Below are 24,596 nucleotides of genomic sequence, written 5' to 3' on the forward strand. Positions count from 1 at the left end.
TTCTGTTAAGTCATGATCAGAATACGGAAGTTGGACCTTTAGTTCCAGTACTATGTGAGACTAAGGCAAAACTTGACTAGAACTTCAGTTATACCTTTCTACTTGGTTGTTTCCGGACTAGTGTCCCTTAAGTCAAATTGATACATTTACACTTCTCCATCATCCCTGAATGTTTGTAACATCATCATGAAATCACCCTATATATGCATCATCTTGCATATCATTATGCTTATTATATATACCACATTCCCCTCTCTCCCAGCTCCAATTCATTCCTCTAATAGGAGATTTAATACACACAAATTGCAGTGTCTCACTAGAGGGAATGGATCATTTCAGTTAGGAAATTTTCCCATCCCTCATCACACAATGAGAGAAATTCAGTTTCAAAAGAAAAGGTGAGAAATAATCCCCTCAGTACCTGGTTTGAACCTAAAGAAATGGCGAATTATTTTTGATCACAAAATTGTTGCTTTTTGTTGAACAAATTGAGGAAAAATTCAGGGATGTAACCTCATTTATCAAAATGTGGAGGAACTCCATCGTGATTAAAGTGGCAGCCCTTACTCAGTCAAATGTATTCATCTCCTGTGAGAAGCAGTGATGTTCCTGTCACCATGACTCCTCACAACAGCCTCAAAATGATTGAGGGTGCTATTTTTAATGTGAAATCACATCACAAAAAAGTGAACTGTGTACAAACCTGAAACAACAGGCTGTCCTCCTTGTGGACTGTATACAACAATGTCGAGAAGATAACATAGTTGACATTGGTGCTTTTATTGTGTCTTTTGAAAGGGGCATATGTGAAAACATAAACATAATGGTTTACCACAGTGGTGTAAACCATATGTTTCACCCTCATCCGGTGTTTGCTAATGACACTAAACTTTGCAAACACAGTGACCAAGCCCCTGTCTATAGCAAGAATAGAGATATCCACTTCTCCATCCGTGTCTGGTCCCGAAGGCCATGTAAATACGTCTTTTTGTGAGACAGACGATTTCCTCACCTCCTGTGTTCGTCTACTCTCACACAGGGGCCTGCAGTTCCCAACCTCCCTGCCTTGAAAGAGTCCTGTTCAGCAAGTACACCTAGCAGAGGATTACCTTCTTCTGGACATATTTGACAGACTAACACTACCTCACAGTCCAACACAACCGGTAGTTGACAGGGGCATGAACTGTGGGTCTCAGAAAAATCTACTCATCTTCCTTTTCAAATACATAATGTGATACTCCCAACCAGAGATAAAATTATTTGAGGAGAGTAAGGATAAAATTAAGGAAAAAATGTAAGGAAAAATCAAAGGTGAAGAGGATCAGGGGCCCAGCAGCAACAGACATGTCCTCTCTCCTGCCGCTGATGGAATTATGCATGTTGATATCATACATACTCAATAGGGGGTGCAAGGAGGAACTGAAACGTCCCCTATCTTTTCACCTCTTTCCCACTATCCCTAGTTACACTTGCAGCCATCATTCACTCAATGAAACTCAGTCCTACCATCACTTAACCCAGCAATATGTATTGCCCTTCAGGAAACACAGATCCATTTGGGTACACAATGACACCTGCCAGATTAATTATTTCATGATTACCATGTGTCTCATAAACCATTAGCCAACAGAGCACCCACCAAAATGGATCTTCAAGAAGGGTAATAGGTCCTGCTTTAGACAACTCCCTACCTGGATATGCTATTCTGGAATGGCGTGTCATCAACATAATATGGTATAAACCATCACATGATCTTCTTACTGACATCCACCATACTGAGGGCCTGATTGTATTCCTGTGGACCTCAACTATTTCAAGATTCTGGGAATGAGCTTGTCGATCAGTTGAGCAGAGTAGGTTGACTAGGTGGGAATCTTCGAAATGAGATTTCAAAATCCGACTTGCGGTCAACAATGTGCCTTCTGCTTTGAATGTGTTATGGTATGTCGTAGCCTCTACAAACAATAAAGTAGTCCAATGTCACATCTCTTCTTAGGGAATATACCATCCTAAACGTGGCTGACTGATGGTCACATCCTCAGATAAGAATACCAACTCCATTGCCATTGTGCTGTCCCAATGTTGGTGGCCTATGTCCTATTAGAGTTCCCCAACGTTGCTGCTTTGCAGCAAATGTAGACGCTTGAGGACTCATTACCTTTGTTGATAGGTGAAGATATTTAAGTGGTGGATCTAGTTTCACATATTATCTGACAGAGTGGTTTACTTACCTACTATGGTTTCATCACCTCTCTTTACCTTTCTGTGATGCAAACATTCTACTAGTAACTACAGGACTGCCAGTCAGGTTCAGAAGTTGACCTTGTGCACTGGCATTTGCCCCAGAGGAGTGTCTCGTTACTCATCGTTGGCACTCATCACTGTATTTTATTACTTTTTTATAGTTGATTTTCCTTCGCTCTGCTTCTTACCTGCTTCTTTGCGTCAAATGATACAGTGAAAGATTAAATTGGCTGTCCATCCATTCTTCCTTATGGAATCCTTTAGGCTTTAATTGTAAAAGGAAGAAGTTACTGATGACTGAATTGTTTAGTCCATATAACCCCTCTAATCAAACATTGATTCCCAATGAAAACTTTATTCTATGGTGGGAAGTGTCACCACAGGGTCAAATCAATCGTATTGAGACCAAATGTGAAGCTACTTGAATAAACAAACATCAAAATTAAAATAGAAGCCACCAAAGTGGTATCAAATCAAAATGCTTGCATCAGGTACAAAATAGCTGATAAGGCATTTTTAAGCAGAATTAAGTAAGTAGTTGCTTGGTTGGTAATGGGAAAACGGAATAACAGCACATCTGCATAGTTATATCTTTCTCTAAACATAATTATATTCTTGTGACATGCATATGAAAAACTGCCAAAAATATTTTTTTGAATTCTGGTTAAGGTGCTTATTTTGCTGTACTTCGTGAGTGTAAATTTAGTAAGAAGTACCGTAACTTAATAGCCGCATTGTAAAAATTAGGTATGGGACTACACTGATACATACCTGAGTCCTGTCTGATGCCCTAATTATATAATGTGTCTCTCCTGACAATTGTTAGGCACATTTTCCCTGGTTTTCAGCAGATATTTGCAATTTTGTTTTTGTGTTGTGTAGCTGGAGTCACTCAAACAAATAGTGCTCATCACTTCTTTCATTCAGTGCCCATTATTGAAGGAAAGCTTTGGTTTGTTTCTCATTACAAACAGAATTGAAGCAGAATTTGACATGTCCATTTGATAGAGCAGTCCTGGATTTGTCAAGTGTGATATTATTTTATTGATATGTATTAGCAGGGACAGTAAAACATGAAGAATAAAAAACTGTCCAGCAGCAACTCAGTAGTCCACATGGCTGGCGATAGCACTCAGCGTGGGCCAAGGTGGAGCTGTAACTTCTGGAGTACTGATTATTGTTCATGTATTACTGTCCATGATTAATACATATTGATGAAACAGGCATCACTCTATTCTGATCTAAGACCCCCACCCCGTATCAAATGAGCACATAAAAATCTGCTTTAAAAATAATTTTTTTTGTAATGGGAAATAGACTGACATTTTCCATCAACACTGGGTGTCATATGTAACACATGATGAGCAGCTACACATTTCAAAACAAAATTTCAAATATCTGCCAAAATACAAGAGAAAATATGCCCGATGACTCTTAAGAGAGCGAGCCTGTAGATTTCGTCTAGAATCTTTGAGTATGAAGATCTAGCTTCTCTGTACACTATATAACCATAGCTAAGGAACTTCACTGAGATTTTGAGGTTTAGAATGATGTCCCTCATTCAAAGTTCCAGTTAATTAAAATAGTTGTGTGAGAGTGTTAATATATGAGCCAAGTCTTCCAGTCCCTTAAAAGTAAACTGTAGGTGACGTGATGCTTGTGAGATTGTTAGAAGAACAGAAGATAGTAATTCAATAAATTGAATAATCCCAGGAACACCATTCTGTCAAGAAATGTAATTGGTACATAAGGAAGAACTCTTAAACTAGAAACAATAAGAAAAATAAGAAAAGCCACCCACAAAAAACCTGCCTACGTAGGTGGCGTATAATATTAAGTTTCCTCTAAATTTGAAATGGTGCCAATAAAATAATGTCAGTGTAACAAATGTTTTCCAATAGTTACTTCTAACTAGATGAGTTTGTCAAGTATGAAATGACCTTTTTTTTTAGATTCCAGGCTGAAAATAGCTAATTAATGTTCTGGTTTCAAGAATCCAGACTATGTGTTTGTTAATCAGCTGTCCATGAGTCTTTGCTATACAGCCGGTGAGAGGCAAAGGGCCCTTCCTGGGATCTAAAAGCAGTATCATGACTGCCTCCCATCATGAATTCAAGCAGCATCTTTCTGTCCAGATGCTATTGAAAAAGCATGGGACAACTTCCTTAAACAACATGCTTAGTTGGTGCAACATACAACATTTAACCTATTTGGTGCAATTGCTGTGTTGCGTGTACCAGACAGACCGAAATCTGCATGTGGACTAGAGGCTGTGTTTTGAGTTGAAATCCTCAAGTTTATCCTGGTGTGCTGGGTGATGAAATAAGTCAAGGATTTATTGCTGGATCTTACACAATTTTTTGACAAACAGTCATAATGTCAATTTCTTCTGCGTGGGCACAAGACCCACGATAAATTTGAAGGATGACTTTGCTCCAACAGGCTGCATTCTAAAATTATATTTTATTAAGCACTACTAGTTTCAGCCTATGGCTAATTCTTGAGTGCATAGCACAGCTGTGAAAGTGCTCACTCTCACATTGCATAGCCACAAAGAACACCTACAAATGCACATAATTTGTTTGATGTAGCCTCATCTCTGGTATATACACTTGGGAATTGGCTGTGCTTGAAACTAATAGTACTTAATAAAGTATAATTTTAAAACGTATTTCTTCAACCATATTGTCATAATCAGGGCAGGCACATAGCGCACACATATTCTGAGCCAGCAAGGGTGGCCTCGCCTGTTGCAGCAGTGGCCGGTCTTCCGTGAGAGGTCCGGACAAGCACAGAAGGTGGGATTGCTTGTCATTGGGAGCTCCAAAGTTCGGCTGGTGATGGAGCCCCTTAGGGATATGACAGGTAAGGATGGGAAGATAGCCAATGTGCACTCTGTGTGCATACCGGGGGAGTCATCCAAGATTTGGGAAGGGTCCTTCCGGATGCCGTGAAGGGTACAAAGTGCAGCCAACTGCAAGTGGTGGTTCAAAAAATGGTTCAAATGGCTCTGAGGCCATCAGTCCCCGCAGGTGGTGGCTCATGTCGGCATTAATGATGTGTGTCGCTGTGGATCGGAAGAGATTGTCTCTGGTTTCCTGCGGCTATCTGCGTTGTCGACAAGACCGATTCCGGACCGTTGGTACAGAGCTGAGTGAGTGGAGTGTCTGAATCAGAGGCTCAGACGGTTCTGCAACTGTCTAGCCTGCAGATTCCTTGACTTCCGCCATAGGTTGGTGGGGTTTCGGGTACAAAGGTAGCAGGGGCTGTGTGGCATGGACTGAGCAGTTTTTTAGGTTAGACAGTCTTGGAAAGATCAAAAAGGGCTCAAGTCTCAAAGGGTGCAGGGCAAAGAAACAATGAGAATCGACCAGGCAACAGTCGGTATTGTAGTTGTAAATTGTTGTAGCTGTGTTGGAAAAGTACCAGAGCTTCAAGCGCTGATAGAAAGCACTGAAACTGAAAGTAGGTGGTGGTGTGTTTGTGTCTGTTGGTAGTAGTTTTATCTTGTAGTGAAGTTGAAATAGATAGTTCCTGCGAATTACGATGGTTAGAGGTTATACTCAACAGCCAGACCAAAATAATAATTGGCTCGTTCTACCGACCCCCCGACTCAGATGATATAATAGTTGAACGCTTCAAAGAAAACTTGAATCTCATCACAAATAAGTACCCCACTCGTACAGTTGTAATTGGTGGAAACTACGATCTACCCTCAATTTGTTGGTGAAAATACACGTTCAAAGCCGGTGGTAGACAGAAAACATCTTCTGAAATTGTACTAAATACTTTCTCTGAGAATTACTTTGAACAATTAGTTCATGAGCCCACACGAATTGTAAATGGTTGCGAAAACACACTTGACCTCTTAGCCACAAATAATCCTGATCTAATAGAGAACATCATGTCGGATACAGGGATTAGTGAACATAAGGTCATTTTAGCGAGGCTCAAAACCATTTCAACCAAAACCACTAAAAATAAACGCAAAATATATCTATTTAAAACAGCAGAAAAAAATTCTGCTTGATGCCTTCCTAAGAGAGAGTCTCCATTCCTTCCAAGCTAATTATATAAGTGTAGGCCAGATATGGCTCAAATTCAAAGCTACAGTATCGACAGCAATAGATAGATTCATACCACATAAGTTAATAAGAGATGGGACTGATCCACCATGGTACACAAAACACGTCAGAACACTGTTGCAGAAGCAACGAAAAAAGCATGCCAAATTCAGAAGAAAGCAAAATCCCCAAGACTGGCCAAGTTTCACGGAAGCTCAAAATTTAGTGTGGATGTCAATGCGAGATGCTTTTAATAGTTTCCACAATGAAATATTGTCTCAAAATATGGTAGAAAACCCAAAGAGATTCTGGTCCTATGTAAAGTACACCAGTGGCAAAAGACAGTCAATACCGTCACTGTGCATAGCAATGGAAATGTTACCGATGATGGTGCCACTAAAGTGGAGTTACTGAATACAGTTTTCGAAAGGAGATGAAGTAAATATTCTACAATTCGAAACCAGAACAGCTGTTAGCATGATTGACATAAAAGTAGATATCTTATGTGTTGCGAAACAACTCAAATCACTTAAGAAAGGCAAGTTTTCCGGTCCAGATGGTATACTGATCAGGTTCCTTTCAGAGTATGCAGACACAATAGTGCCTTTCTTAGCAATCATATACAACCACACACTTGACAAAAGGTCTGTTCCTAAAGACTGGAGAGTAGCACAGGTCACACCAGAAATAGGAGTAACCCATTGAATTACAAACCTATATCACTGACCTCAATTTGCAGTAGGATTTTGGAGCTTATACTGTACTCGAACATTATCAATCACCTTGAAGAAAATGACTTACTGATACATAGCCAACGCAGATACAGAAAATATCGTTCTTGTGCAACACAGCTAGCTCTTTATTCTCATTAAGTAATGAGTGCTGTTGACAAGGGATCTCAGATCGATTCCATATTCCTAGATTTCCAGAAGGCTTTTGATACCGTTCCTCACAAGCGACTATTAATCAAATTGCGTGCCTATGGAGTATCATCTCAGTTGTGTGACTGGATTCGTGATTTCCTCTCAGAGAGGTCACAGTTCATAGTGACAGACGGTAAATCATCGAGTAGAACAGAAGTTATATCTGGCATTCCACAAGGTAGTTCCATAGGCCCTCTGCTGCTCCGTATTTATATAAATGATCTAGGAGATAATCTGAGCAACCCCCTTAGATTGTTTGCAGATGACACTGTAATTTACCATCTAGTAAAATCATCAGACGATCAATTCCAATTACAAAATGATCTAGAGAGAATTTCTGTATGGTGTGAAAAGTGGCAATTAGCACTAAACAAAGAAAAGTGCGAGGTCATCCACATGGGAACTAAAAGAAATCAGATAAATTTTGGGTATAAGATAAATCGCACAAATCTAATGGCTGTCAATTCAACTAAATATCTAGGAATTACGATTACGAGCAACTTAAATTGGAAAGACCACATAGATAATATTGTGGGGAAGGCAAAACAAAGATTGTGCCTTGTTGACAGATCACTTAGAAGATGTGTGAAACCCACAAAGAGACAGCCTACATTACATTTGTCTGTCCTCTGCTGGAATATTGCTGTGCAATATGGGATCCTTACCAGATAGCATTGACAGAGGACATCGGAAAAGTGCAAAGAAGGGCAGCTCATTTCATGTTATTGTGCAATAGGGTTGAGAGTGTCACTGATAAGATACGCGAGTTGGGGTGGCAGTCACTGAAACAAAGGCGGTTTTCTTTGCCGTGAGATCTATTTATGAAATTTCAGTCACCAACTTTCTTTTCTGAATGCGAGAATATTTTGTGGACATCCACCTACGTAGAGAGATATGATCATCATAATAAAATAAGAGAAATCAAAGCTTGAACGGAAAGATTTAGGTGTTCCATTTTCCCATGCGCCATTCTAGGAGAAGTGGTATGAAAATGGTTCGATGAACCCTCTGCCAGGCACTTAAGTGTGAATTGCTAACCATGTAGATGTAGATGTAGATGTTCCCCTCAACCTCACCCTCACCCTCACCCTCACCCCACTCCTGTGACTCACTGCTCGATCTTGGTGTGCATTCAGGCAACCTGCTGCCAATGTCAGTGTGCTGTGGCAATGATAATGAACTTACTTCAGGTGCAGGTGAAGTGCCAATACAAATTAAATTTCTCCTGCACGATCCATGAGTGTTAAACTAGAAAGGAGAAGTGAATTAGATGGGGGGGGGGGGGGGGGGAATCCACTGGTGTGCCTGATGATGGTAGTGAGCTCATTTGATGAAATATTGGGCCATTTGAAACAGTGATCCATTTGTACAGTCATGAATTCTTTTACTTCTAAGTTTTTAAAGACAGTATAGGGTTCCTCCCATTCCCTAGTGTTGACGAAAATTGTTATTTAAATATTGAGAAAACGCCAAATAAAAAGATTTTAAATTTAAAAGTGCACAATACAGTACACCATTGGTGAATATGGTATGCGTGGGGCATAGATTGAATTACCCAAGATTTTCCTATTTGAATCCCACATATATACTTCTCATGAGTAGAAAGTCTGATGGATGTTAGGGGAAACTCCAAGGCCTACTTTTATTCTGCTTGCTAACACACATAGTTTCTGTCCTTGCCCTCCAAAATGCTGCAACATTCCCACCAGTTGGACTGTTTTTGAATTTATGCAGTTTCATTTGCCCATCACTGACTGCGAAAAGACATTCCTCATTCCATCAGGGAAAGGGCGTCTTTTGTTATGACCAGCAGATACTGATATGATGGACCACATTTGTGAAGTGTGCCTCTAGCCTTGGCCACTATTTTAATGTTGAAAATCAATCACCTGGCTTTATTGCAACCAATCTGCCTGCTAACTGTTCATCTAAATGTCATTGTTTTTTGTGCAGCTGTGGATTCTAGACATAGTTGGGTGGGAAAGTTATCACTGTAGATTGATGAGCACTTCCAACTGAAAAATATGTGTGTTTGGCTGGAGAGCATAGGCAAAGATGTATAGTGGATAACAACTCTGCTGCAATGCTGAAATTTCAACTCTACACCATTTAGCATGCGAACATAATCTGGAAGTAGGAGTGCTCAGTCACTCAGACCAAATGAGGTGGTGGACATTTTGGGAGGATGGTGGTTCAGATCCTTGTCCTGGCAGCCACGTTTAGGTTTTCCTTGGTTTCTCTAAATCATTTAAGATAAATATCAGTCTGGTTCTTTGAAAAGGACTGAGAATTTCCTTCTCCATCGTCTTCCAAACTGAGCTTATGCTCTGTTCCTAACTACCTAATTGCTAATGGAACTTTCTAATCCAGTCTTCCTAAATTTTCATTCACTTAAATTGTGACACAAATTGTAGAAGAATATCATGGCATTTTATGCACATTGATGTCTCCTGGTAAAAGGGATGAATGAGGGGGTTGTCTCACAAATGTGGTAACCTCTATAACCTCAAGAGGTACTTGTGATTTAATATACAAGGAACGTATTTACAATGAAAGTGTAACAACTTGCCACTAGTGAGAGAGAGAGGAATGGTGATATGTGCCTCTAATGAACACAACTGTGCCATGCTTTGCTCATCCATCTGTGAGGTCATGCTTCATGTAGAAGTTCTGTACATGCAGCAGAAGATTTGAGGAAATGTAAAGTGTGTCTCCTTGAAGGTAAATGGAAATAGGATTTCCCTGTATTAACCACATGAATTTCTTCAGTTGTGTCCTATGTTTGTAAAATTTTATTAAGGGATGGGAGCCAGTTTGATGATCAGGTTCCACTCTCAACTTTATCTACTACCTGGTAGAAAAGTTAAAGATCTTGGGGGAGTGACAAGAGGACTTGACAGTGTGTCTGTACATATTTCTGTTTTTTGACAGAATGACCAGTCAGACATTTTTCTTGTCCACAATTTTCCACCATTGTTGAGAGGATGGTGGTGATATGGATTGGAGGTACCTTCTTTAGCTTAGTTTTTTGGGGTAAACTTGTGAAATAATGTCTCTGCTCACTGCTGACTTGGCAGGGTTGGCTGTTAATAGGTAGCAGTATCTTTACAGACACATGTATTTGTGGTAACATCCACAAGGAGCATTTACATGGAGGCTTCTGACTGCAACCGATTTCATTAGGGAAGTTAAAAGAGGTTGCAAGCACTGCAGGTTGAATAATGTAAAAATTCTTTCTCACTTGCAGGTAAGGTGTTTATCTTGTGACACTCAGTACCTGAATTTTTTGTCACATGAATGAACTGAGCAAATCTTAGGGCATACCAGGTGATTGCCTGAACTGTTGTGGTGATGTGCCTAGTGAGCCATGATTATGAGATTCTACAATAATTTTCCACACATTGACTCCCCATTTTGCAAGACTGGACAATGGGTGCCCATACCACCTGACATTGAGATAAATGCATTAGGTTATGGGCCTACTGATGAACCCTCAGATATGTGAACTTACACTTTTTAAAATTATTTATTTCTTTTCTCAGAAGTACTGTCTTCTTTGTCGACTGGACTTCTTATTGTGATATCACATTGTCATTTTATCGTATAGTCAATCGCTGACAAAATGTATGGACTCTTGCCCAATTTAATCTGTTGACTTGGTGGTTCCTTTATTTGTTCTCATGGGGGTCTTCAATGATTGCACTTAAGACTCTTACTCGATGCCATGGTTCATGTTCACAGTGGCTTTGTAATCCAGATGCCGAGTCATTGGCCTCGGGGTATCCACTTTCTCTTGTAGTTTTTGTGTGAGCTCTTGGATCATGACTTGAAGTGTGGCTATGTTCAACTCTTGATGCATGTCCCTGACATGATCCCATCTGGCTGCCTGAAGTATTAGGCAGAAATAACTAGTTTGAATGACTTGCAAGGTTTTGATATTAGGTGAACAAGTTGTGCCTGAGGAGGTGCTGTCATAAATAATGGATGGTAGTATGATTGCCTTAAGCAGTTGTAGTTTGGTGATTGAATTCATGTTTGTGATTGTCAGTAATGAATGTATGGTGTGAAACTCATACTTTTTGGTATGTGGGCAGTGTGGCTGAGTTAAATGTAGGTATCAAGGCAGCTGTTTTCTCTAGTTCACACTTTACTCTCTTTGCATAATGTCCTTAACTTCTTTCACCCATTTGTTTTGACATTCATTTTACAGTTCTTTTATATCTGTGGTTCATAATGTCATGACATACCGTTACACTTGTACTATATTTGAGGTATTGGGCTTTTCAACAACAGGATGTTCTCCAGTGTTTTTGTTCATGATTGCTTTGGTCTCATTAATGGATACAATTACCTTTTCTATCAAAATAATTTTGTATTCACTTTAAACCAATATTGGAGACCCAACGATTCCCATTGCACATCTTTATATACACCATGTGTCCAGAAAGTGCTAATACTAATTTCATTCTTGGTGTATAAGTGACATCAGTGCAGTAACTATGGCGACAGCTTAAACTAGCAATCATCAATAACTGATCTGACTAGTCACTTGTGAGCAAACCAAGCTTGGTAGTGGACATTCAGCCATAGTGCATCTACATTGTAGTGTCACAAATTGCTATGGAGCATCATACTGAACATCTCTAAATAAAATGTTAAAGACTTTTTCCCAGAATGTTTCAAAGAAGCGAGAAATGTGTGGAAAGTTTGCCGCCCTCCCCCCACCCGCCCCCACCCCCACCCCCCACCATATTGACTTCTGAACAAAAGTGACATCACGTGGATACCTGCAGTGATTGAAATAACAAATGCAGGAAATTACTTTGTTTTTGTGCTCACAGTCTGTAAAAAATAAAAAAACACTTACAGAGAATGCAATATTGAAGATGTGCTTAATTTTAATTGACATTAGTGAATTCAGTTATGAGCGAAGTAAAGTTGGCTGTTTACTTCAGGGACAGAGGGATGAGTAGTGGCAGCCATTGTGGGGTTAGAGGATGTCAGATGGAGGTTGTTTTACTGTTTGTCTTCCAATGCTGATAACTCGTGGCTGTGTGCACCTTGTACCAATCATCAGTACGTATTGTACACAACAATGGAAAGTCCTAGTACGTTAAAACTGTGCTGAATTGGGAGCTGGAGAAAACATTCAAGGTTCTGAGTTTGAGTCTTGATTTGGCATTGAACATGTTCTTTATTTGCTAAGAAAGTCATAATTACTTTCTTTTTACCCAGCATAAGTGTCTGCAGGGTATGGATTCTTAAGCATCTTTATTCTTAATCTGCTTCTCTTTGACACGCTTATGTACTGAGGACCTGAATGTGTCATTAACTCCACATCTGGCGGAGACCACTATAGGTGCAGTTTCTGTTTTATACATGCTGGAGCAAAATCATATATTTCTCACTATGAAAAATATATTCTACATCTAGAGACATACTTTGCTAAACCTGTGAAGTACATGGCAGAGGATATGTACTGTTGCAATACATTAATGTTTCTTCCCATACCGATAATGTAAGGAGGAAATTTATTTTCTCTCTCTCTCTCTCTCTCTCTCTCTCTCTCTCTCTCTCTCTCTCTGTGTGTGTGTGTGTGTGTGTGTGTGTGTGTGTGCGCGTGCGTGCGTGCGTGCGTGCAGTAGGGGGGGGGGGGGATGGGTGCATGGTTGTAGGAGTGAATGCGCATGCGAAATACATCAGTATGTTTGGGCTCAGAATAAATTCTAGGACGCTACAACAGATGTACCTCAATGAAATTCCTCGATAACTTCTGCTATCTTCTTGTAGTTGGATGTGGTCTGTGCTTTTTTCCTAACCACTGGGCATAACTTTTTGATTGATGGATCTACAGTATATTATGGTTAAAATGGGAGCTAACTCAGCTGAAAATTCCTTACAGATTCTGACAAAGGTTCGATTTGGCCTTGAAACATTTCATTTTAGTGATTCCAGCTTTCTCCCAGTGCTGCCGACACTAATTGATATATCACTCATCTTTGAAGTGATGTGAATCAGTGCTGACCAAGTTATATCCACATATCTACCAGCTACATTTTGTACAACATCCGCACCACTTGTTTTTCATTGATTTTGTGCCCAACAACACATTCGAATTTGATAGTAAAGTAATACTAATGTTTATAAAAATTATAACACACAGCAATAATAGCCTGAAAGAATTCATCTTTACACAGTACAGGGAAGGTTTACCAGTGACACACACACAGGTATAGCATGTCATCACTCATGTGGCTAGGGACATTAGTTTTGTGCTACGCTCATTAAATGAAGATTTAGTAGAAAAAATGCCTGTACACTTCATTGGCAATAAAGGGTGCTATATCTGCAGTGAGACTGAATATGGCAAAATGAGCAATATCTGGCAGGTGGGCTTATTGAATGGTGACATTTTAGAGGCCATCTGACAATGATATTTATATGGAACTAGTGCGTGGAGTAGGTGAAATGTGTCAAATGTCGATTGTTGGGCTATACTATCTGACTACTGCATGAGAGTGTTGTGCATGTCTGCATAGCTGCATTGGTTCTTACACTTTAATACTGTGTATTAGTTCAGTGCTGGAAGACTGCAATAGGTTTGAACCTTTCTGCATCAACTGTTTTACATTATCCACTGCATTCTAGGCTGATGACACACTTGCTATTGTTTTGACTTACATTGTCCTTGTACTGCAGTGTATGCACGCATGCCTCTGTTGGTGTGCTAATTGATTATGTGATGTTTCTGGATGATCTGACGTACAGTAATGGCCATACAGCTGTTAGATATCGGTGTGATAATCACAATCTGGAATCTGCATTATTGAGTGACATAGCAAATAAACATCTAATTTGTGACTGGATACAGCATGCAATCTCAATTCCTTCATAGAAAGGACTAACTTGAAAGGAACTATTACATCAGTTAGGTTGTAGGGTCAAACACACTGCTGCCTCTCCTTCAGACAACTCTATATGTCATACTTTAACTACACAATGTTCACTCACATGTGGTGAGAAATGTGCAAGAATTTCCAATGATGATTGAGTACCATTCTTTTGGTACTCTATACCTTGTTGTCCATGGAGTGTGTCTAGGATATGGTTGGGTGGTAACGTATTAATTAATCTTGTTGATGCTTTGTGGAATTGCGGTGCAAACCAGAAACAGGAAGATTCTCGAGGAGTGCAAATATATGCTCTTTGATGTCATGGCTTCTATAGGCTCTGATTGCAGCATGTGATTCACACCTCACTTAATTCTCAGTCACAAATTACAGTTTTTTGTATCATCAATTATTTGTATTAGTTGTGTATATAATCAGTGGAATAAAGTTTGTTTCAGTCTCATAATTCCTTTTCTGTACTGTGATTTCACAGGTGGTTAGTGTGACACAAGGGTTTCCTTCCTCTTCGTAATACAGCTATTTGAATGTAACCAGGCCTGAGTTGTGATAAAATTGGTGTCAAGACTGCTGTTTTATTATTTATAAATAGCTTCTGTAGCACAAATTACATTATTTTCTTTTGTGTCAGCAATTTAGATAGCGTTTTGAGCTAGATTCAGATGATTTTATAATTTACAATGAAAACAGTTAAATTTTTGTACCGTCAGATGAACAAGATGACTATGGGACTCTTCAAATGAGCTTATGTTTCCAGAAATAATTTGATTATGAGCAAAGTACATTCCTGTAAATGACATCTAAGCTCTGTATGAGGAATGAGGAAATAAGTGAATGAGAATTGAGAAGAAACTCAGTGGTGTCTGGGAGAGTAGTAGTGGCCTAGTTTCCTTAGTCTTGCTGATGTGTGGGAGGTTCTGTTAAATCTTCAGCTGCTCATGTTACCAAAATGAACTGCTGTCAAAAAACCTGAAGTTTTTTCAGCTGCCAAAAATAAGAGTATTGTAAGCAAGCCCACAAAATCAGATTTTTTAAGCATTTTTGTTTTCGGTGAAAAGGCCCATTTAATATCTTAAGATGTGCTCAGTATAATAAAGAAATGAAAAGAGGCAATGGTGAATGGCTTCTAAATTGGTAAAGTTAAAAGGGAATTGTTGAAATCTAAACAGATTTAAGAGTATGAGTAGTAAAATCTTCCTAGCGGAAACATGAACTTGTCGTTAATGTACTAAATTGGTGAAAAGTAAGAGAACACTCCACAGCAGCGTAACAGTGAAATAGTTTCTGTTTTAGTAAAGATGTTTAAAGGCACGCCATCTGATGCACCACTGTTAAGTTTCTGAACGTACAAAAATGATATATGTTGAAAAATTTCCATATGACAAATTAATAGAGGAAAGAGTAACTTCCACATTAAATGCCTGTTTTGTTAGTCCTATTGGTATAAGTTAACATCCTTCAATATCAAATGCAATTTTTTTTTTTTTTGAGCCATTAGCCTACTGACTGATTTCAAATGCAGCCTGCCATGCATTCCTCTCCTGTGCCATCTCCTTCAACTCACAGTAGTACCTGCATCCTACACACTCAGCACATCTCAAACACTTAATTCCCCTCTTTTCTGGTTTTCCCACAGTCATCATTCACCACCATACAATGCTGTGCCCCAAATGTAGAATCTCAGAAATTTCTTCCTCAGGTTAAAGCTTTTGTTTGATGCTCTTACTTCTTTTCTTCAGGAATGGCCTCTGTATTTACACTAGCCTGCTTTTAATATCCGTCATGTTATTTTGCTTTCAAGGATATAGAATTCCTTTACTACTACTACTACTACTACTACTACTACTACTACATGGTCACCTGTTTTGATGTAAAATTTATAGATAATCTCATTTCTCCTATGCCTTATTACTTTTGTGTTTCTTTAGTTTACTCTGAATCTGTACTCTGTACTCATTAGACTGTCATTCCATTTAACAGATCCTGTGGTTCATATTCACATTCACTGAGGATAGGAATGTTGTCAGCGATTCTTGTCATTGATGTCCTTGCATCCTGAATTGTAATGCCACTCACAAACCTTAATTTTATTTTTGGACATTTCTTCTTTGATGTGTATATTGAACAGCAGAGGGCAAAGACTGTGTCCATATTTAATTTGAGCACTTCAGCTACATCTGCATGGATACTCTATAAATCACACTTAAATGCCTGGCAGAGGGTTCATCAAATCACTTCACAATAATTCTCTATTATTACAGTCTCAAACAGTGCTCAGAAAAAATAAACACATATATTTTTCTGCGTGAGCTCTGATTTCCCTTATTTTATTATGATGATAATTTCTCACCACGTGTGCTCTGATTTCCCTTATTTGATTATGATGTTTATTTTTCCCTGAGTAGGTCAGCGTCAACAAAATCTTTGTGCATTTGGAGGAGAAAGTTGGTGTTTGAAATTTCATGAGAAAATTCTGCCACAATGAAAATCGCTTTTGTTTTAATGATGTCCATCCCAAATCCTGCATCATCTCAGTGACACTCTCTCCACTATTTCTCAATAATACAGAACATGCTGCTTTTTTTTTTAATTTTCTTGATGTACTCCATTAATCCTATCTGGTAAGGATCCTACACTATGCAGCAGTACTCCAAAAGAGAAAGGCCAAGTGTAGTGTAGGCCATCTCTTTAGTAGATTTAATGCATCTTCTGAGTGTTCTGCCAATAAAACACAGTCTTTGGTTCACCTCCCCAAAACATTTTCTGTGCATTCTTTCCAATTTAAGTTGTTCATATTTGTAATTCCTAGATATTTAGTTGCATTTACAGTCTTTAGATTTGACTGATATGTCGTGTAACCAAAGTTCGATGGATTCCTTTTAGAACTCAAGTGTAAGACCTCACAATTTTCATTATTTAGGGTCAGTTGTCAATTTTCCACCATACAAATATCTTTTCTAAATTGTTTTGCAATTTGTTTTGATCTTCTGATGACATTCCTGGATGATAAATGACAGCATCATCTGCAAACAACCTAAGACAACTACTCAGATTGTCTCCAAATCATTTATCTAGGTAAGGAACATCAGAGGGCCTATAGCACTACATTGGGGATGCCAGAAATCACTTCTGTTTTACTCAATGACTTCCCTTCAATTACTATGAACTGTGACCTCTCATGAATCCCATAACATAACTGAGACTATATTTCATAAGCACGCAATTTGACTACAAGCTGCTTGTGAGGTACAATGTCAAAAGCCTTCTGGAAATCTAGTAATATGGCATCAATTTGAAATTCCTTTGTCACTCGTACTCAACACTTCATGTTAATAAAGAACAATGTTTTCTAAATCCATGCTGACTGTGTATCAATAGACCTCATAATGTTCGAACTCAATATATGTTCCAAAATGCTGCTGCAAAACAACTTTAATGATTAGGGCCTGTAATTTAGTGGATTACTGTTACTGCCTTTTTGTTACCTCGTGGCTCTTGAACATATTGAATATCACCTGTCTTTCCCTATAGCCTACTCCTATTTTCCTCAGATTTTTGAACATCTTGTATCATTTTACAGTGTCAAGCACTTTCGAAGTCAACAAATGCTACGGAGGTGTCTGGATTTATCGTAATTATTGCTTCCTTTATCAGTTGCATCAGAACTGCCTCTCTGGTGTCTCTCTCTTTCCAAAAGCCAAACTGATTGTCATGTGACAAATCCATTCTTTTGTACATTATTCTTGTTAGCAATTTGGATACATGAGCTATTAAGCTGACTGCGCGATAGTTCTCACACTTATAGGCTCTTGCTGTCTTCAGGACTGTGCAGGTGCTATTTTTGCAATAGTCTGATGACATGTCTTCAGACTCATAGTTTCTGCCCACCAACTTGAATAGCCACCTCCCCTAATTGTTTTAGAAATTGTGTAGAAATATTTTCTGTCCCTTTTACCTTTTTTGATTGCAAGTCTTGCAAGGCTCAGTTAAACTCTAATACTGGATCCTGTATGTCATCTATATCAACTCTCACTTCTTTTTCGATCACATTGTCAGACTAGTCCCCCCCTCATAGAGACCTTCAGTGGACTCTTTCCATCTATCCACTCTGTCCTCTGTGTTCAACAATTAAATTTTCATTGCAACCTTGACGTTTATACCCTTGATTTTAATTCCACTTAAGGTTGATTTGACTTATCTAATTGCTGGATCTGCCCTTCTGATGACCATTTCATTTTTGATCTTTTCACATTTTTCCTTTGGCCACTGGCTTCTCTACACTTCCTATTTATTTCATTCATAAGTGATTTATACTCCTGTATTCTTGTCTTTTCTTGAACATTTTTGTACTTCCTTCTTTTTTTCAATCAGTTCAGTTATTTATCATGTTACCCAAACTTTCTTTGCAGTTGCCTTCCTTGTACCTTTATTCATGTGTCCAACTTCTGTGTTTACTTTTCTTAGACGTACCCATTCCTCACCAGCTGAACTCCCTACTGTAATATTCATTGTCGCAGTATCTATAGCCTTAGAGAACTCAAAGTGCACATTGTAACTCCTCGGTACTTCAGTATCTCACTTCTTTCCACAGTGATTCTTCTGGACGATTCTCTTGAACTTCAGTCTACTCTTCATCAGTACCAAATTCTGATCTGTGTCTACATCTGTTCGTGGGCATTCCTTAAAATCCAATATGATTTCAGAATCTCTGTCTGACCACAATGTAATCCAGCTGGAAATCTTCTCGTATCACCATTGTTACACTTGTTACAGGTGCCAGAAGGATGATGTTATTACATATGTATTTAAACTGATCAGATTATTACGTTGAGACCCTCTCTTGCATCGGTTCTGGTTTTCACACATTACCTAAGAAATAACAATTTTAATGACAAACAATAATAAAATAGTATGTGCAGAACAGATACAGTTTACTTGTTATTCAGTGTTAAACAACAAAACAGTGTTAATAGGATGATAAATTATTTGAATGTATGTAGATACATTGGAAATAAATTATACTAACTAAAGACTAATAAACTTAATACTACTAATGCTATTGCCACTAATAATAATAGTAATAATAATAATAATAATAATAGAGGCAGATAAAGAATGTCTCCAAATGTGTACAAAAGTGATATTTTAGGACATAACGAGATCTGAGGGAGAGAAATTTAGATAGGTCAAAGATAGAGATAAGGAACAGTGTATGTTGATAGAACAGTAGAGGAGATGAAGTGTGTGGAAATCTCTTCATTTGTCTGCATGTGGCCATGATAGCTGTACATAATATGGTGAAATACGATTGAAGAGTTGAACATCATAGGTACATTGATCGCAGGCATTCATCACCAGTTGCAAGTGCTGTGAGCTTTACTGAGAAAGAGCTTGCAGGATAACATCACTGCAATCAACAACTGGAAACGTAAGCATTTGTACAAGTTTCTTTTCTTGGTCAGAAGGGGAGAGCTTTTTATATTTTTGCAAGGCATGGAGAGATGCTGATAACTTTTTATATTTTTGCGAAGCGTGGAGAGATGCTGATGACTTTTTATATTTTTGCGAGGCATGGAGATATGCTGATGACTTCTTGCACATTGCAGCCATGCATTCAGGCCAATTTAGCTTTTCAAGTTTTATTATGCATAGACTCTGCTGAGGGAAAAGGTTGATATTTGTGCCATTTAGTATTAAAGATGGTAGGGTTCCTGATATTTCGGATCAATCATCCTAGAGTGATCAACTAGATCTGCTTGGGTTTTAGAGGGGTTGAGCTTAACCATATATTCTGTGCACATTTTGATAGTGCACACCAGCCAGTATTCAAATTCTTGATAGTGTATTCAATGTCATTGGTTTTCCACTTAGATAAAACTGAAGGCCACCAGGACACATGCAGTATTTACAGTAGACAAAACTGACAACATATCATGGACAAACAATGAAGAGAGTGTAGGACCTAATCTCTAGAGGACGCCTGATACTACCTGTATCCATCGTAGCTTTATAGTGATGAACATGACAGATTGCTGGTGAGTTGTCAGATATGATCGAAACCATTGCACTGCAGCTGGAGAGAAATTTAAGCTGCTACGTTTGGCAAATAAAAACTTGAAAGGTCATCTGTTTCTTTGTATTAAAGGAAGTGTTTGTTGTGATATTTGCAGAAACCTGATTGATATTCGTCAAGTATGTAGTTTGATGTAGACTATATATTCTAAGGCTTTGGACAGTGCGAGAAGTGCGCAAATTGATCAGTACTCAGTGGATACCTCAGCAATGTCCTTTTTAGGAGTGGTTTAACACGTCCCAGTTTCCAGGCCTCAGGGAAATTTAATTAAGAGTGGCTGAAGATATTTATTATATTGAGCAGTAGTGGGTCAGTAATAACCATCATCATTTTGACTGTGATACCATTGTGTCCAATAGATGCTGATCTGATATGCATTGTGTATTTTTTTGTTGGTATTGTCAGTAACATGCTTAAGACAGAATTTTTTTATGGCCCTGTCATTTATCCGCATAAAGTATTTGATAAGTCTCTGTTTCATTTCCATTCAATGTGGTTGTTACTCTGGCATGTAAGAGGTGAATGAATAATGAAAGGTGTAACATTGTATAACAGCTGAGTACATCATGAAAAATGTGGCAAGAATAAATCTTCTAGTCTGCAGTTGAGTGTGTATTGTTGTGAAACTTTCAGTAAGATCAGAACTGTGTGATAAATTGGGATTAAAATCCAGACTTTGCCTTTTTCAGACAATATATTTCTTAATGAGCTCACCAGGCATGACAGCCAATCTACGTTCATATATTCAGTTCTGCTTATCCCTCTCCCCTATTTTCCATATCTCCTAGAGGCAGGAGAGGGGTATAGTTTGAAAAGCAGGAGATAGTTATTGGCAGAACTGAAACTGCAAAGGTGGGTCATGAGTTGAGCATGGATGACTTGGTTGACAAGAGTATTGCCTATAAATGACAAGAGTCTTGTTCCAATCTCTCAGTAAGTTTTGTGGGGAATTTTTAGTTTTGCCTAAGCCATGTATGCTGTGATCTCATAACTCAGAAGTCTGTCACTTGTTTGTCCAACAAAGCATTCTTCATGAAAAACAAGAAGATTGAAGAGCTCTTGCTGTGAGACTAAACATAGTTTAAACCCTTTCCAATTCCTGCATTTATTACGTCACACTCTTCAGCTTTATAAGGTGACGCAGATAGTTTTGCCTGCAAGTTCACTTGCACATGCTAAAATTTATGCTTGATCTCAAACAAGTGCCATTGCATAGTAACTGAAATTCCTCATATCAAACTAAAACTGTAAACAAAAGTATACTGGGTGCCCCTTGTAAGAGTCGTCAGGCACATTTTCTCTGGTGTTCCAGCAGATGATGACAGTTTCATTTTCACACAGTGTAGCTGGACTCAGCCCAAAAAGATACTGCTCGTCACATCTTTCATGTGATGCCCATTGTTGATGGAATACATCAGTTTATTTCCCATTACAAACAAAATAACTTTTAAAGGGAAATTTTACACACCCATTGGATAGAGCAGTTTCAAATTAATCTACTGTGATATTAGCTTTATTAATATATATTAATAGGGACAATAAAACATGAAGAATAACTAGAATTCCAGCAGTGACAGCATTGCCCTGGCCTGCACTGGTGCACCGCCAAGTAGCAGTGCTACTCAGTCTCTGCTGGAGTACTGGCTGTTATTCGCGTACTGCTCTCCCTGTTAATACATGTTGATAAAACAGATATTGCAGTAGACTAATTTGGGAGTGCACTATCGAATGTGCATGAAAAATTCCACCTAAAAAATCCTCTTTGTGTAACAGGTAACAAATCAATGTTTACCTTCGACACTGGGTGTCACGTGAAGAACATGATAAGCAATATTTGTCTGTGCTGAGTTTTGTTACACATTGTGGAAGTGGAATTGTAAATATCTGCTCAAAAATCAGAGAAAATGTGCCTGACATCTCTTAGGAGGAATGTCCACTGCATCCCATCAAATTAATATAACCTCTTCTACAGTGCTGGAATGGTACTATTTATTGAAATACAAAATGGCAGAAAGACAAAGGTTGCTACTAATGTACAGTGTTCAATAATGGTCCACCATCTGACCTGTTTTGTTTTGCAACCAACTCCAAACCCAGAAGTGGCATACAGCAATAACACCAGAAGTCTGTGGAGACTTCACTTGATGGTCTGTAAAGCACCTGGGTCGTGGTAGAAGGAATCTGTCTTGAGGTTTGATCTGAGCAGCAGCTTGAGAATAACACACAAATGAATGAAGAGGTTGCCCTGACAGCCCCAATTTATAGACAGTGGTGAATGAGAGACGTAGCCCAGATGATGTGCCACAGGCTTGTGTAATTTAGTAGGGGTTATCCACTTATCAACCATTTGACGAAGACTCACTATCAAGAGAGGCAGGAGAGTCAAGAGTTAACCATTAATAGTAAATGACCCCTTCTTCAGTGGCATGCTTAAGTGGGTTCAGACTGTGTGTAGAGGAGTACACAGTCTTTGTACATAATAGTCTGTTATGTGTGTGCTTTCTTAAGGCACCTCATACGCGAGAATGATATTAAGTTGAAAGCCACGAGACAGTGCTTGTCAATAACATTTCTCTCTTAAGTTATGCTGCCCTCATTGTGTAGAGACCCAAAGTTGCAATCAATGTGCAATTACTGTTATTCCAACACAGTGTGCTTTTAAATGTGATGCTGTCATGGGAGAACACACTCAAGGTATTCCCCCACCCCAATAGGACATTTTAATGCATGCTTTGTCTCTTGAGTATCCTGTTCCTGCATGGCACATAGAGTGAGTCCTCTTTTTCAACAACATCATATTGAAACCCAGGTCGACAACATATTGTATTACTGCAACTAGGTCATTCTGCATCACTGATCTCATTTTTGCTTTATTGTTTTCAACACGTATTGCTTAGTGGAACACCTACAACTGCCATTCTATTAGCATTTGATCAGTTTATTTATATTATGAGGTCAAGAAGAACCCAAAATTAAATTATGAGTTTGGTTACACAGTGAGTCCACCTGGTTACCGTAAAATTAGATGGCTGTATCTGAATGCTATAGTAGGATTTGCAACTGGTGACTAGCAGCCACTGATGCACTCTAAAGGTTTTGGCATTTTGCAGTGAGTAGGCAATAATGATCATCTGATTTAAGAAAAAAATTAAAGTCAATGAAAAACTTAGTACAGTCTTATAAAACTACTTGTTCATACCTCTAAATGCCGTAGTAAATAGCAGTGTACTTGCAGCAAATATAAAAGGTAAAATAAATGTAATATGTACATTCTGAAAAGTATCAAACACTCATTATTTGAGCCATATATTAGTGCACTACTGGGAGGTCAGAAACATGGTTAAGGTTGTATGAATTGAATTAAATTACCTGAAATGAATTAAATGGATTGTTGAGGATCGAAACATAACTGAAAATGGAAGTTTGAGTCAGGCCTGGAGGCTTGCTCATGTAACCTAATAGTTGAGGTGTCTATGTGCATGCCTTAGCCCTAGTGTGGCACAAAACTTCAATTGTCAGTACATGTTAAGTTTTAGGATCGGTATTTAATTAAAAAATAATGGAAATACAGTTCTCCCTCATGTATAACAGGAATATGGTGGTGCCTTTTTCTGTGACTTACCAGGTCATCTGCCACCTGAGATTACTTATGATAGCAAATGAAATCTGAGCCTACAGTGAAAAGTGATCATTATGAGCTTGTTATTATAACTAGTGAGAAGCAGACCTGTCCGTATTCTTAAAAACTTTTGAAAGTATGCGTTAACCAGAGCACTAATTCATAGAAATGCTCTCAACAAGGTGAAAGAAAGATTATACTGTGTGGGTGGCTGCTGTCCAATTTTCAAGGTTGAATAGAGAAAGCTAAATAGTCTCTTCTGTGTTGTTGTTATTGGATGTCATTTTTTCCTGATTAACTTACTCACTGAATGGTATAACATAAGTGCATGTTCTATCTAATTAAGCCCTCATCTGTCAGCTTTATGAATGATTTACTTTTTTGGGGGAGGGGATCCTTACTTGAGGAAAACACAGTTGACTCTGGACGTGCTGTAAGGATGGGTGTGTCTCATGCTCTGTAGAGCACTACTGCTTTAAAAGCTGATTGGTAATGTTTGACATGTGGTTTATGTAGCTATGTACCATGCCATGCTTGTTCTGTACCATCAGCTAGCTGCCTTTACTAGTCCTGTTGTTAATATTCCACATAGCAACGTTAAAAGTAGTACAGTGTGTGGGCTGTGAGTATGACACTCTCTTATCTCTGCTTTGTTATCTCTCACAGTGACTGTTTCCATTGACAATATTGACTGATCTTGATAACTTATCACAACATATGACAGCTCAGGAAGTTATTTATGGTGTCCCCACAAATATTGTGTGC

General features: G+C 38.6%; 1 protein-coding gene across 3 annotated transcripts in view; it reads left to right on the forward strand.

The window, feature by feature from the left end:
• The window catches only part of LOC126161668 (protein PHTF1), a 208,230-nt gene that overhangs the window by 14,900 nt on the left and 168,734 nt on the right, over positions 1 to 24,596 (forward strand). The gene's annotated exons all lie outside the window — the stretch shown is intronic.

Source organism: Schistocerca cancellata, chromosome 2, assembly GCF_023864275.1.
Source record: "Schistocerca cancellata isolate TAMUIC-IGC-003103 chromosome 2, iqSchCanc2.1, whole genome shotgun sequence".
Taxonomy (NCBI): domain Eukaryota; kingdom Metazoa; phylum Arthropoda; class Insecta; order Orthoptera; family Acrididae; genus Schistocerca; species Schistocerca cancellata.